This window comes from Schistocerca americana, chromosome X (assembly GCF_021461395.2).
Source record: "Schistocerca americana isolate TAMUIC-IGC-003095 chromosome X, iqSchAmer2.1, whole genome shotgun sequence".
Classification (NCBI taxonomy): domain Eukaryota; kingdom Metazoa; phylum Arthropoda; class Insecta; order Orthoptera; family Acrididae; genus Schistocerca; species Schistocerca americana.
This window is the reverse complement of record NC_060130.1, coordinates 721,431,179-721,448,373: the sequence shown is the minus strand read 5'-3', so window position 1 is coordinate 721,448,373 and position 17,195 is coordinate 721,431,179.

Genomic DNA, 17,195 nt, shown 5'->3' with positions numbered 1-17,195 from the left:
TTTTATCTTTTTGGTACAAATGTTCCTGAGGCATGTTTGAATTTTCAGCTGTTTTAAATATTTAGTTTATTGTTGACAGTCGAAAAGGTTATATGTGTTTTCGAGTGCTCGGAGAATTTTTACTTTCGAAAAAGATGAACCAAGGAATCTGCATTAAATTTGGCTTGTAAAATGGAATAAAGTGCATTCGAAATGTTGACTGTGGCTTTTGACGAATGTAGTATGAGTAAAACAAGAGTTTACGAGTGGTATAAACGTTTCAAAGAGGGTCCAGAAGATATTGAAGACAATGAACCGACCTGGACGCCCTAGCACATCAAGTACTGACGACAATGTGGATGAAGTAAAGAAAATGGTTCTGGCAAATCGCTGAATCGCAATCAGAGAGGTTGCTGATAATGTCGGAATATCCTTTGGCTTATGTCAAGCAACTTTTTCGGATGTTTTGGCCATGTCGTTTTGCCACCACTGATGTGATAAAAACACAGTCACTAGAGGAGCTGAACAGCATAACGGAAATTGAGTTCCATAAGTGCTTCCTAGATGGGAAAATATCTCTGGCACAAGTTTATTATATATGAGGGAGATTAATTTGAAGGAGACGAACTTGATGTTGACGAGTAAATAAAGTTTATTTAAGAAAACAAAAATCCCCGTGACTTTTTATCGCACATCGTACACTGCCTGACAAAAAATGTGAAGCATCCAGAAGGGCAGGAGGAAACGATATGAAATTTCACAACTTGAGATGAAATGGAATGTTACGTCAGTGATTTTAAAAATTCTAGTCAAATTTACAATGAACTTGGCGGCTATAGCCTATTTTCAATTTGACGTTGCAAACACTATGGCCTAGATGCATGCATTGATTCGGCTGGGAAGGGTACTACAAAGTCGTTGAGTCCTATCATAAACCAAGCTGACCCACAACTGTTGTAAATGATCCTTGATATTCTTGATACTCGCCCTGTGACAGACTTGACGTGCGAGCTGGTCCCTGACATGTTCTGTCGAAGAGAGATCTGGGAAACTGTCTGACTACGGGAGTAACCCAGCATAACGAAGGGAGTTCATAGAGTTATGTACAAAGTGTGGACGGGCATTGCGCTTTTAAAAATGGCGCTACGATACTGTCGCATGAGAAATAACATACGAGGATGCTAAATGTCCGTGACGTAACGTTGTGCTGTCAGATTTCCTTCAGTCACTAACAGCCGTGGCCTGAAGTCGTACCCGATGTCTCCCCACACCATGATGCCATTAGTAACACTGTTATGCCTCTCCAAAACATTGGAACACTCAATAGGACCACCCCTCTCCCCCCCCCCCTCCCACACGCCCCCCCCCTCCCTCCAGAGTCGCTGACATGTTTCTTGACGATGGTCATCTAGGCTACTGCAAAATCCCCACATATTGCTGAACACAATGCAAGGACATTAATCGGCAGACCATGTATCCTAGTCACGGCACGAATCCAAATGCAGCAGTTTGTGTTGTGGTGTTAACGACAGCCTACACAATGGATTCCTTAGTCTGGCTGCTGCTAGTCTCCAACCAATGATGCAGGATGATACATAATGTTGCAGGAGTTAACATCAAAAGAAGTTTTGCATCACCACAGTTCCGAGAATTTCGAAACCTGTACAGAAAATTGGAATAGAGATCAACATAGACATCACTTCCGTCCTTTTTATTGCTCATGAAAACCACACATTACATGTTGCACCACTATACAGTGAGACCTTCAGAGTTGATGCTCCAGACTGCTGTACACACTGGTACCTCTAATACCCAGTAATACCTCCTCTTGCGTTGATGCATGCCTGTATTCGTCGTGGCATACTATCCACAAATTCATCAAGGCACTGTTGGTCCAAATTGTCCCAATCCTCAACGGCGACTCAGCGTAGATCTCTCAGAGTGATTGGTGGGTCACGTCGTCCATAAACAGCCCTTTTCAATCTATCCCCGACATGTTCGATTCAGGTCTGGAGAAGATGCTGGCAACTCCTGTCGAACGATGTCGTTATCCTGAAGGAAGTAATTCACAAGACGTGCACGATGAGGGTGCGAATTGTCGTCCATGAAGACGAATGCGTCGCCAATATGCTGTCGATATGGTTGCATTATCGGTCGGAGGATGGCATTCACGTATCGTACAGCCGTTACGGCGCCTTCCATGACCACCAGTGGCGTACGTCGGCCCCACATAATGCCACCCCAAAACAGCTGCGAACCCCCATCTTGCTGCATTCGCTGGACAGTGCGTCTAAGACGTTCAGCATTACCGGGTTGCCTCCAAACACGTCTCCGATGATTGTTTGGTTGAAGGCATATGCGACACTCATCGGTGAAGAGAACATGATGCCAGTCCTGAGCGGTCCATTTGGCATGTTCTTGGGCCCATCTGTACTGCGTTGCATGGATGTCGTGGCTGCAAAGATGGACCTCGCCATCGACGTCGGGAGTGAAGTTGCGCATCAGGCAGCGTACTGCGCACAGTTTGAGTCGTAACCCGACGCCCTATGGCTGTACGAAAAGCATTATTCAACATGGTGCCGTTGCTGTCAGGGTCCCTCCGAGCCATAATCCGTTGGTAGCGGTCATCCACTGTAGCAGTAATCCTTGGGCGGCCTGAGCGAGGCGTGTCATCAACAGTTCCTGTCTCTCTGTATCTCCTCCATGTCCGAACAACATAGCTTTGGTTCACTCCGAGACGCCTGGACACTTACCTTGCTGAGAGCCCTTTCTGGCACGAAGTAACAATACGGACGCGATATAACTGTGGTATTGACGGTCTAGGCATGGTTGAACTACAGACAACACGAGCCGTGTACCTCCTTCGTGGTGGAATGACTGGAACTAATGGGCTGTCGGACGCCCTCCGTCTAATAGGCGCTGCTCATGCAAGGTTGTTTACATCTTTGAGCGGGTTTAGTGACATCTCTGAACAGTCAAAGGGACTGTGCCTATGATACAATATCCACAGTCAACGTCTGTCTTCAGGAGTTCTGGGAACTGGGGTGATGCAAAACTTTTTTTGATGTGTGTATATAAATGATAACGATTTAGGAGACAATTTGTGCAGGCGTCTTAGGTTTTTTGCAGTCTATTATCGTCTTGTAAAGTCATCATAAGATCAAAACCAATCGCAACCGATTTTGATATGGTATCTGACTAGTGTGACAACTGGCAATTGACTCTAAATAATGAGAAGTGTGAGGTCATCCACGTGAGTGCTAAAAGGAATCCGTTAAACTTCGGTTACATGATAAATCAATCAAATCTAAAGACCATAAATTGGATTAAATACCTAGGAATTACAATTAAGAACAACTTAAATGGGAAAGAACACTTAGAAATTGTTGTGGGGAAGACGAACCAAGTACTGCATTATGTCGGCAAAACACTTCGAAGATGCAACAGATCTACTAATAGGACTGTCTACGTTATGCTTGCCCGTCCTCTTTTGGAGTACTGCTGCGCGATTTGGGATCCTTACCAGATACGATTAAGAAAGTACATCGAGAAAGTTCAGAGAAGAGTAACACGTTTTGCACTGTCGAGAAATAGGGGATCGTGTGGCACAGAAATGATGCAGGATTGGGGGTGGGCATCATTAAAACAAAGGCGTTTCTTGTAGCAGCAAGATTTTCTCACGATATCACCAGCTTTCTTCTCAAATGCAAAAATATTTTGTTGACGACGGCCTACATAGGGAGAAACGATCATTTTAATAAAATGAGGGAGATCAGAGCTCGCACCGATGGATATAGGTATTCGCTTCTCTCCGCACGCTGTTCGACAGTGGAATAACAGAGAATTATTGTGCAGGTGGTTCGATGAACCCTCTGCCAGGCACTTAAGCTTGATTTTCATAGTAGTCGCGTAGATGTAGGTATAGACACTTCAATGCGCTCCGTGTGGTATGCCATCGTCAACGGGGAACAACCGAAACGTTCTCGTCTCCACCAAGTTCACCTCGCCGACTCTCTGCTTACGCCGTGTGCCGGTTGACGGACATGGACGATCATCGCTTAGTTTGTGGCCTGGCGATAGACGTCTTGCGCTTGGTCCAGCTAATTCTGGCATTCCTTATATGTGATACTCCTAACCGAATAACAACGCAAACGATGTTCTTCCCGGATGACGTGTGCTATCCGCATACGAAGACTCTCTCTGTGGATTTGCTGCGCGACCTTGCAGTTTGAAATATTTTTGCCACTGGCGAGAAGGGTATTCTCGATATCTGGACTTACGCGAACGAATGACATTCCACCATTTTCCGCAATCCGAAATACAGGCAATACTTTTCCAACTTGCTTTCGTGGTCTTGCCATGACTCATCAGGCAGTCGGAATCTCCCTGCACTGAGCAGTTGATCTAATGCACTACTGATGATTTTTTTTTTATACTACTATCCCAAGAGTATTCCATTTTATTTCGAGAAGACGCGTGTGGATTTCTCCACAGCTGCGAGGGTTTTGGGGACTTCACTCCACAGGTCCGAGAAAAAAAATTTCTGTTACATAGATTTGTTACCCTCTCCCTTCTTTCCTTCCTCCTTTCGTAGTTTAGGTAGAACTGTTGGGATAGATGTAGCTAGGGGCCAAAGCCTGGAGTGGTCCAGATAATTTTGTTTTCAGAGTCAGAGTGAAGGTGGCAAATATACTCCTTTTTATGGTTTCCTTTATAATCAGGACAGTGAGGGGATAAAAAGTAAGCAGGAGGTCCCGCTGATTCCACACAAAGTCCGGATGCAACTCATATCATTAGTTCCTTCCCTTTTCTTTCCTTTCTCTGCTCTCGACCTTCAGTTACATAATACGATTTAAAGAGATCACATTGGCACCAGCTTCCACCAAAATTTTGCCTAACGACGCCATGGACGCGTTACATGATAGGAAGATCGTCACACCCTTTCTTACACATATTTCACTCCTCTGCGACTGAGGCCAGAAACACGACACCTGGCGTTGAAATCATGCGGTTTTCTTAAAGATGACCGAGAAAAACGTTTCAGACACATCACTGTTCAGTATCGATACGAAAATGCCACAGATGGTGGCATAATGGACGCCTACGATACCAGTGCTTCTCTTGGGACGTTTATTTCCACGCATTTCCCGGTCGAAAACAACAGTTCCTAGTGCGACGAGCAAGACCACGACATTCTTGGCAGCCTTTGACACTGCTGACACCCCCCACCTCGAAATATTCAGCCTTTCTGTAAGTATATCATGGGCTTGTAGCCCTACTGAACGTGAACGCACGCTTTGGAACCTAACACGACAGTAGTTTTTGCTTTGATGTACGGGGTGAGAACCTCTAGGGACCGTTCAATACCGTTCAACGACGTCTGAACACGAGCCAAAGCACCAAGGGTATTTGTGCTTATTCACTCCTCCGGTTTCCCGCCTTCGTGTGGCGTGATTACATAGAGTCGCGATATTGTATCACCTGTGAATAAAATGGCAGAGAGCCCCTCTAAGAAGGCAAAACTCGGTAACACCCTCAGTGCACTAGCGCATATTTTTTGGACGCTGCAGAAATGTTTCTGTTCAGAGACAGCCAGTCACTGATTCACAGGCGCCGAACTGGGAATGGGGAGGGAGGGCGCGGGATCTTAGAAAGAGATCCCTTTCCGTTTTACTCACGTTTGTGTCATTATCGCACTGCTCCGCTCCCTCCTGTGATCACGCGTACGAGGGCGTGAAACAAGAGGGCTGTAAAAGCATAAATACCCTTTGCTGCTTCGGGTCTCACTGGGCCTGCAGGCCCACGATGTCCATAGAGAAGGGATGAATGGTCCAGGAGGTGTCACCAGTATCAAAGGTTGTCGAGAACGTCTTCCTATTGCTCGTCGCACTGCAAACTGTCGTTTTGAACCGCAAACTGTATGGGAATTAACGCTCTGAGAGAAGGGTGGTTTCATTGGCGCAGATTACTCCGCCCTCGGGGTTTTTTCTTGTCGATACCGAGCGGCGGTGTTTCTGACATGCTTTCCTCGGCCACCCGTAAGCAAACCGTGTCATTTCAATTATGGGCATATCGGGTATGAGCATCGAACAAGTAGGGATGAAATATGTGTGAGAAGGGCTGATGACGTCCTTATCGTGTGACACGTCCACGGTGGCGTTAGGCAGAATTGTGGTGCAATTTGATGCAATTGTGACGCCATTAATCCCTTACACCTCAGATAAACTTCTGAGTTTTGCCCTTTTCTTCGCATGTGTCGACACCTTGCTGTTTGAAGCGACGGCTAGCCCGAGGTTGGCGTCGGAGGATGCCATGCTTTTGCATCATTGCAGAGGAAGGTCGTAAGCACCTTTGAGGCAAATGTCAAATAACAACGTCATAATTCGAGACAATTACGCCGTTTGGAAAAAGTGACAATTTAACTGTGTTGCTTACGTAATGAGACCAGATCAGTCACTCATCCATACTATTGCCCCTACAGCTAGTGAAGAGGCTGCTGCTCCTCTTCAGGAACCACAAGTTAGTCTGGTTTCTTTACAGAAACACTTTCGACGTGTTTGCATGGATGTTCTTCATAGTCAAGGCACGAAAACCACCCCACTGCATCAAGGTCCTTGGTCCGTGTTGGGATTAGTCTAGCAGTACATATGAGGGATAGCTGCACACCTGCAAAACGTTAGCTTCGTGCTTATTTTCTCAACTTTTCAATATTTGCAAGCCACTAGCCACAAAGAAATACTGAATTTGCCGTGCTTTAATGCAGTTCGAACTGCACTGTCGGACCACGGGATAACGTCATAGAGCCAAAAAACTGTGGTTACATACTCGGCTCAAGGCGTAGTGAGACAGCAGTATTGGAGGAACACACCTGTCTTCCCGCTGTTATCGTCGTCTTTCGAACTGTAAGCCGTAACCTCGCTTTAAATTATTATTTCAACTGCCCTCATGAGTCTTAGTGCATTCAGTTTCAGGCTTCCCAATGAGAAAAACTCCTTGACAGGTTGGAAGACTGTGCACCGACGTTGCGTGTGGCAGACACGCTGTCTGCAGCTTGCGTATGGTGACTAGATCTTTCTTGCGGCAACGCCGACTTCCTAATTCTCGCCAGTCTCTAGTGTCGATGTCTCACTACACCTGAGTAACGCATGAGATGGAGTACAAAAATGGTTCAAATGGCTCTGAGCACTATGGGACTTAACATCTCTGGTCATCAGTCCCCAAGAACTTAGAACTACTTAAACCTAACTAACCTAAGGACATCACACACATCCATGCCCGAGGCAGGATTCGAACCTGCGACCGTAGCGGTCTTGCGGTTCCAGACTGAAGCACCTAGAACCGCACGGCCACACCGAGATGGAGTAGAAGAATAATTTAAGACACAATATCAAATAAGCCTATTGCTTCTCAACATATTCCTAGTGACATTTCGTGACGGTGCATTGTCTCTGTTCCATACTTTCAAGTGTCTGATCGCTGAGAAACGTGTTCCTCATTCTTGTCCGTGTGTTTCTACCGAGTACAGTGGCGCGATCGTTAGCACACTAGCTTCGCATTCGGCAGGAAGACGGTTCAAATTCCTGTCTGGCCATCCAGATTTAGGTTTTCCGTAATTTTCTTAAGTAGCTTCAGGCAAATGGCGCGGCTGTTCCTTTGAAAAGGAAACGCCGGTTTCCCTCTCTATGCTTTCGTACTACGAGCTTGTGCTTTGTCTCTAATGACCGCGCTGTCGACTGGACGTTAAGCTCTCATCCTCCTTTCTTCCTTCCATCTCTTCCATCGGACCGGTTATTGGCACTTGACGCTCAACAAAAAGAAATGATAATTATTGCCCATAAACAAGTGGGAAGTCCTGTTACTGTTTGATTACACGATTGCTGAAGCATCACCGGACACAATCACATCCATTACGTACCTGAGAATATGGGTACGGGGCGATTTGAAGTGGAACGAGCACATACAGCAAATAGTACGAAAGGCAGAAGCAAGGATTATATTCATTGCCACAATCCTCAAGAAGTGTAGACCACTCATGAACGATGTAGTTTGCAGATCAGTACTTGATTATTTCTCTTCTGCCTAAGAACCATACAAGGTAGGACTAATAGATGAAATAGAAAAGAAAATAAGCTAAAAATAACACCGTGTTTCGTCACGGGTTCGTTTAATGAGCATTAAAGCGCAACAGATATGCACGTACTGCTCCAGTAGAAAACACTACAAGAACGGCGTCGTTCATCACTGTGTGGTTTGCTGTTTAACTTCGAAGGGCAAAAGTTCCTTCAAGAGTCAACAAATATGTTGGTACCTCCTAAAAACACATCGCGAAAAGGCCGTGATGATAAATTTAGAGATATGCGAGCTCACACTGAACCGTACAAGCAGTCGTTCTTTTTCGCGCCAGGAAATCGAAAGGGTGAATTATTTCAATGCTGCTGCCATCATCTGACTTATAATTTTATTTTATTGTCCACAATATTATAAAATTGCAGTTACTTTTTGATCACACCTTGTATTTCTCAAGGACATGCAGCTCTACTGCATGTCATAGTGGTGATGACATCAACTTGGTAAAATATTTCGATGGTAAAACAGACTTCAGTCTTAAGCTATTTTCAAGCACAAAAACTGGAATAAAATAAGCAAGAAACAGGGCAGCCATGAAAAATAGTGTAAAATACCATTATTCTTTACCTTGTTTTTATTTGAAAAGTCATCAGATTGATATCAAAGACAAGTCCGTGTCAGATTTTTTTCCTTTATTGTCATTACATTCCCACGCCCCACTGGGGCAGGGGTGGGCTGGCAGCGGTACAGTTAGCCGCTCTTCAGCCAGAGATTACATAAAATACCATAGGACAACATTACAAGTATAAAATACGAGGATAAAAGAAGAAATGTTCACATGAGAAGGTGGAAGCAATTGAAGTTAAAATATTCGAAAAAGGGGGGAGTTGGGTGAAGCCCGTTTACATAAGATCTACATACAGATAAAATGGCACTCGATGAAGATGTAGCGTGTTAACACTGGCAGCACGAACAGCACAATTAAAAACGGCGTTCACAGTATGAGACGACGACACGGAACACAAACTGCACTGATGTGACATACGCGGTGAGCACTAAAATCAACCGAGAAAGCCACCACACAATGGTAACGATATGGCGGGGAGGGGGAAGGTATATGGATGCACCTGTGGAGCCAGCAGAACATGAGGCATTATTCAGACTGTGGTGTGGGTGCCAAGAAAGGGTGAGAATTGTGGAGGGGGTGGGGGGGTAGTCTGAAGAGTGGGTGCCCACGAGGGGGGGGGGGGGGGGGGGGGCGAAAATTCTAAAGGTTATTGGACTCAGATCCGTACTAACTGACAAATATGAATAAAACTTCTGTAGAGTCCATGTTATGAATGTATAGCCGAAAGACAGTTGTCTGAGCACTCTCAGTGGACCCAGTTATAGGCACTGTTCGAATGTGTGGGATGAGTCACTAATATACAGCTGCATCTACATCTTCATCTACACTGTGTCCTCAAACTATCACCTCTTTTTCCACCTACAGCCTCTATCATCATAATCTTATATGTCACTTGTTTAAAGAATAACTTACTGAAATAACTACTGCACTTACAGATATTGTTAATAACCGAACAATTATTGTTTTACAATTGAAAAAGTACTTCACATTGTACATTTATTTTCTTATTGAATTTTACCATTTTCAACCCGTACGCAAACTGTGGTTTACATGTTATCGGAGCACATTATCAAACAGTTTTATAATGCATGTTATAGATAGGGGTACACATATTTTGTTAGTACTTCAATAAGCTTTATAACATGGACTCTACAGAGACTCTAACAGAGACGATATTACTTCTTTCATTTATTTTAATATCGTTTCACACGGCTACATACCGGTATTTGAATGTTGTGGCTGTATCGATGTATGTGTTGCCGGCCAAACCCGATTTTTTAACATATGCGTAACGAATGCTATGATGGAAATCCGTGATATTATTATTTGTGTTTATACAGTTTGTTATGCATCTAGATTGTTACCATTCGGAAAAGTTTCCTTAATGCCCAAAAATTACCCATTCTTATGACTCTTTAATGCCCAGATGTTTCTAATTATTTTATCTTTCCGATGAAATAACATGCATTTCTCTGGTTGTTACGTCTTGTGGACCAAATACCGAAACTTTCATTTCTATGAATTTTTCCTTTTTACATTTGTTTCTAATAAGTATTGACACCCATATAAAAAGCGAAATAGTTTATCTAAATATCATTGATAGCTGTAGAAAAGATTCCCCACGTGACGTAAACACTCACAATATTTCCTAGATTGTCGACATCGAAATACGCTGCGCCTATAATGATGCGCAAAAAGTCGAATATTCTTTCGTGCGGTCACTACTCGTGATTATTTTGTATCTGCCTAGATACTGAAGCGGTTCTGTTCCTTTTTAATGGAACGGTGAAGCTTTTTCATAGCGATTGAACACTCTTTGAAAAAAAGTGTATAGTGACACAGAGCTTGTCAATATTTGCTGTTATAAGGTTCGCAAAAATAGCGGAAAATACGCTGCATGTGAGAGGCAAGGCTGGCGTCACGACGCACTTTTATCTTTGTTGGCCATGTAAACAAGGCGAAACGGGGCTCGTTGCGATGCTTTGCCACTCACATTTACATTTCCCGGCTACGTTTAAGAAAAGTTTTACTACAAACATTCAACAGCGTTGTATCACTGTACTCATATTTTCAAGGACTCTCTAATAGTATCCAACAAAATACGCTGTTCCATTTAGGTAAACATATTTATTCCAGTGTTTCTGTAGATATGACAGTTATGAGTATTGACCGTACAACTAAAATCTGGACAATTTCCGCACTATCAATTGCTGAAAAACTCAGTTCTACATACTAAACCATCTATGAAATATTACATGTGTACACTAAAATTGCAGACATGAATTTAATAATAGTTTAGCAAGATATGATGCCACGAGAGCAAGTGTCGCTTAGTGCAAAACATTCATGGCAGACGATGGATGTAGGATACTGGGTCATTCAAAGCATAAAGGAATGTCCAGAGTGCTAAAAAAAAGATGTATGCAGACAGTAAGATTTAAGGACATTATGTGGAAGAAATGTCATCAATAAGCAACCGTCAGCTTTCCCCTGAGATGCACATATCGGAGTGTAGTGTTTTGTGAGTGCTCGTCACGCTAAAATCACACCACTCATCTCTACAAATAACGAGCACTGCGCCTGAGTAATATTGACCTCTGCGTTCAGTTCTGTCAATGGATTTAACAGCGCTGTAGCACAGTTCTAAGCCAACGGCCTTGCCGCAGTGATAACACCGGTTCCCGTCAGATTACCACAGTTAAGCGCTGTGGGCTTGGCTATAACTTGGATGGGTAATTGTCCGAGTCTGCCGAGCGCCGCCGGCCGCAGTTGACGAGCGGTTGTAGGCGCTTTAGTGCGGAACCGCGCTGCCGCTACGGTCGCAGGTTCGAATCCTGCCTCGTGCATGGGTGTGTGTGATGTCCTTAGGTTAGTTAAATTTAACTAGTTCTAAGTCTAGAGGACTGATGACCTCAGATGTTAAGTCCCATAGTGCTCAGAGCCATTTGAACCATTTTTGCCGAGCGCCGTTGGCAAGTGGGATACACTCAGCACTTGTGAGACCAACTGAGGAGCTACTTGATTGAGAAGAAGCGACTCCGGTCACGAAAACTGACAACAGCCGGGAGAGCGATGTGCTAACGACATGCACCTTCATAAGGGCATTCTAGTGACGCCTACTGGCAGAGGATGGCACAGCGGTCGGTACCGTTGAGCCTTCCGACGCCTGTTAGGACGGAGTACTACGGTTCTGAACATCCGACAGAGTGTATTGTTTGCATATAGACCTATTTAAATCATACATACGTTCTCAATAGCTGCAATAACCATTTAAGGAGTAATCTCTCAACCAGCCGCCTCTCTGATCACGAACAACGATTCTGTATCTAATTTTGCTCCGGAATTAAAAAAAAAAAAAAAACCCTCTAGTGGGGCTTCCTCTATGCCGTCCCGTTTGAATTACGCATGTTAGGTGATGTTCATCCATATTTTGGCACTAGGCTTCTTAAACTGTACAGGGTGTTCCTTTTATCCTGACCACCCTAAATAACTGTTAGTGCAGATGTAAATTACAAAATGTTTCAAACAAATTTTCTTTAGCCGTCAGTGGGACATCAGTCAGCATTATTACCTTCGTTGTAGCTTTGTTTTTTACAAAGATATGAACAGCGGTATGACTTTCTTAAATGGCACCCCGTATTTTTTATTTGGTAATTCATTTCTTCACCTAAAGACCTATTCAAAAATGTATCACAGTGTAACATTCACTGAAACACAACGTTATTAATTACATAACACAACATTGACTTTGAGCCCGGGATCAGAATTTCGTTCACTTGCTGGAGTTGTCAGAAAACGAATGAAAACCAAGTAAAAACATAACACAAAACTGGCTTTGACTCTCCTGTACCATTGCCCAGGAGTAGAACATTCAAAGGTGCTCAAAGTTGTGACCGTGGACACAGATACATTGGTGCACTCGTTGAATGAAAGAATGATTTACTGCTTCCAGTGTTGCCTGCTGAAGAGAATCACAAGCAAGCCCGATACGTTCCTGCATGTCCTCTGGAGTTGTTGGAATATCGCGATAGACAACGTCTTTAATGCATCCCCAAAGAAAAAAAGTCCAGAAGATTTAAATCAGGAGACCTAGCAGGCCAAGTAACTGTTCCTCCTCGACCAATCCATCTGGCAGGATAGCTTCGATTCAGAACACGACGTTCACGCAAGACATTATGTGCTGGACATCCATCGTGTTGATACCACACAAGCATTCTGGTTCTTAGCGGCACTTCATCCATAAGAGGAGGAGGAATTCGTCTGAGGAAGTTGGCATACACTGTGCCGTTTAGACTACCATTGATGAAATAAGGGCCACTTATTGTAGTACCAATCATCTCACACCGGACGTTAACTCTCCATTGATGTTCCAACTGTCTAAGCCATCGTGGGTTGTCGCTGGACCAATAATGTATGTTCGTTGTATTTACCTGTCCTTTGTTTTGGAAGGAACATTCATCGATAAATAGAACATTGGAGAAGAAGTTCGGATTGGCGAGTATTTGCTGCTGATCTGGAAATCATTCACATGCAAATCTTGATGTAGGTGTACATGGTAAGGATGGAACGGGTGACATGTAAGAATACGATGTACACTGGTTTTAGGAATGCCAGTCTCGTGTTCAAGCTGTCGTGTGCTCACATGTGGATTCATAGCAACGTAGGCGATAACAGTAACTTCGGCAGCTTCGTCTGTGCGAGTGCTACGACGACTGCGTTGTCGTGGGTTGAAACTTGCCGTTTCCTGAAGCGTCGCAACAAGACGAGGAAACATCCGTCGGGAAGGTGGGCTCTCGTCAGGATATCGCTCTCTGTACAGTTCCGCTGCCTGCGTAGCATTTCGCCTACCTTCAACGACAACAATACTTGGCTTGTTTGGGGAAGGAGACCAGACAGCGGGGTCATCGGTCTCATCGGATTATGGAAGGACGGGGAAGGAAGTCGGCCGTGCCCTTTCAAAGGAACCATCCCGGTATTTGCCTGGAGCGATTTAGGGAAATCACGGAAAACCTAAATCAGGATTGCCGGACGCGGGATTGTACCGTCCTCCTCCCGAGTGCGAGCCAGTGTCTAACCACTGCGCCACCTCGGTCGGTCAGACAACATTAAAAGAAACGTTATGTCATTGCAGTTTGTGAGAAGGACAGCCTTTATTGTATGCCTACTCTACACAACAGTATTTAAAAGGACTACACGCGGTATCTCCTCATTTCTAGGTAGCTACGTTAACCACTGCGCCACTAGACAGTCTTTATCACAGTTGCGTGGACTATCTTAGCACATCTCCCAGCATTCTTATAACTGATTCGCCTCGATGGGCAGTGAATCCACAACCATCAGGGTGGATGCACAATTACGTTCAGCTTCCTGCGGGAATCTCAAAGTAGTGAGATGAAGAACATGGACGGAGACTGCAGATAGGTGTTGCTAGATGGGAGTTTGAGTCGGCCAGGAGGGGTGCTGAAACAGTGCGCGCAATTGCAACAAAAACTGTGTACAAATGGCGCAGTGGTTAACGCAACTGCCAGTAAGCAGTATATCCTAAGTTCTAATTCCGGTCTGGCACACATTTTCATTCGTCGCAGCTGGTTCAGCATAAAGTTCCGATGCACCTAATATCAACAGTTCCTTCCCTTTCTTTTCCTTTCCTCCCCTCCAGCTTCAGCTTACGTCATATGTATCACAGCTCCAGATGCCGCCTGGTGTCTGTTCTTTCGGACACACAGGGTTACCGATCTCAGCTATACACAGCGCACCTATCAGTTCAGTTGACATCAGCTGCATCAGGAAATGTCCGAAAGAAAAGACGCCACGCATTCTAACAATAGTTGGTATTGTTAGCAAACTATGACAAACTAACAGCCTCGCTCTAGCGGCATCCAGCCGCAACCTTTTCCGGTTCCACCTCACTCTTCATCCCCACTCGCGCTGCCCCCGGAGTGCTAGGCAGGAGTGCAGCCGGAGCGCTTGCGCCCGTGAAGAGCCGTTTGGCCAGGCCTGTTTTAGAAACTCCTAAAAGTTCGGGTTCTACCTGTTAGACAGACAAAATATAGTAAAGTCTCATAATCAAGGATTATTGTCCACAGCTTTCTCATAGTTGAGTGTGTAAGAAACTGATGCATGCCTTGCATGAGGGTCAATATGTGAGTGTATCAAGATAACTGAAATAAACTAACAAATTATTGTCGAAGTAGGTGACTGCCTTAAAATACAGTAACATCATGCGATAGAGCGTGGTGCATGTCTCTCTGAGTTCGCCCTAACATTTAATACTTGAAATGTATGAAACTGTTTCCTCAACTCCCGAATCGTAGTTTTGAACGGTTTGGTGCTAGTTTCTTGGTGATAAGGCTTGGACTTTGGCAGGGGTGCCCAATCAAATACTTTTGCAAAATTAGGATATTGTGACTTAGTACAAACTATGACACCATCAAGAATCACACCCAACACCCAAGCACAAGCAGGGAACCCTGTTGGCCGTTAATGCTAAAATGGGGGGGGGGGGGGGAGGGGGGGAGGGGAAATTGCGCGAGAAGGAGAAGATTAAGCAAGTATCGTATGATAGCAGCTCCGACAAGGAAACCTCAAGGTATTACTCTCTTTGAACCTCGACGGTTTGATTTCGACGCTCCGAACAGGACTGTTGTTCACATGTGCGTTATGCTGAAACACCTAATAATGTTTTGGAATTACCAAAACAAAAGTGGTTCAAATGGCTCTGAAAGCTATGGCACTTAACATCTGAGGTCATCAGTCCCCAAGACTTAGAACTACTTAAACCTAACTAACCTAAGGACATCACACGCATCCATGCCCGAGGCAGGATTTGAACCTGCGACCGTAGCGGTCGCGCAGTTCCAGACTGAAGCGCCTAGAACCGCACGGCCACAACGAGATGGAGTAAAAGAATAATTTAAGACACAATATCAAATAAGCCTATTGCTTCTCAACATATTCCTAGTGACATTTCGTGACGGTGCATTGTCTCTGTTCCATACTTTCAAGTGTCTGATCGCTGAGAAACGTGTTCCTCATTCTTGTCCGCTCGGCTATAGGAATTACCCGTAACGAATTGCAAAACTGAGCAGTTGCGTGTGAACTAGTTGAATGGTTACGGTGGGACACTTGGGCTATACTTGAGATATATAAAATTAACAGAATAACTACGAAAATTATTGTTGTCAGGACCTGAACACCCGCTTGAATTTGCAGTCGCAAAGACCTAACTGGCTAACTTCAGTGCTAATTAGCACGGAAACGGTGCAACGTATCGAATTTTCTTAGCAATTATTTCTCAGCGCAATCTCCCCGTTTTACAAGCTTTTCAGACTGTGTCTGAGCACCCTGTATAGTTTTATCGATTCGTGTACCTTGAGCAAACAGTGCATGGTCCCACATATATAGAACACGATTAGCAAATAGTAGAAATTACATTAAAACTCAACATCATCCATACCACAGTTAACATATAATAGTTTCGTTTGCCATAAGAATCGGAATATGTTTTACGTACATTTAAACGGTCAGCAAATATGCTAAATGAGGTCATGATTATCCTGTTTCAGTGTGAAAATCTGTTTAGCATTATCGAGAACCAGTTGTGTCCGAGCCAGAACATTGTTGACCAGTAGTGAGCGACGGTTTTCTCGCCGTGACCTACGTCATTGCGTCGTGACAAGTGTCATCAAGGTCAATCTACTCAGTGTCAGTACACGAGCAGTTTACTACATATATGTTCTTGCACTCCTCCGGACATCTTGCAACGAGGCTAGTGATTTAAGAATCACAATGGACAAAAAATTTGTCATCCATGGAATACTTCGCGCTAATACATGGTTGAAACCAGAAGCCAACAACAACGAAATCCTAAGTTCAGATTGGAATGTTTATCGTAAGGGTAGGTAAGTCGCACTTCATCTCAGATTCAATAGAAGTAAAAACCTATCTGACAAACAAAAGCTGAACGAAGCGAAAAAGAGTGTAAGGAGAGCAATGAGAGAAGGTTTCAATGGTTTTGAAAGTAAGACGTTGTCAACCAACCTGAGTAAAAACCCTAAGAGATTTTGGTCGTATGTAAAATCAATAAGTGAGTCAAAATCATCTACTCATTCTCTCAGCGACCACACCGGCACCGAAACGGAAGATAACAGAGAGAAGGCCGAAACACTGAATTCGGTCTTCCGAAGTTGTTTCACCGTGGAAGATCGTAACGCTGTCTCTCCATTCAATCGTCCTACGAACGTCGAAATGGCAGATATTGAGATAACCGATCGCGGAACTGAATAGCAGGTACAATCACTTAGTAGTGGGAAGGTGTCAGGACCAAATGAGATACCTATGAGATTCTATAAAGATTATGCGGAAGAACTTTCTCCCATTCTAGCAGTAATTTATTGTAGATCGCTTGAGCAACGAAAGGTACCTAACGACTGGAAAAAAGTGCAGGTCATTCCCATTTATAAAAAAGGCCATAAGACAGATCCACACAATTGTAGACGTGTATCGTTGACGTCAATCTGTT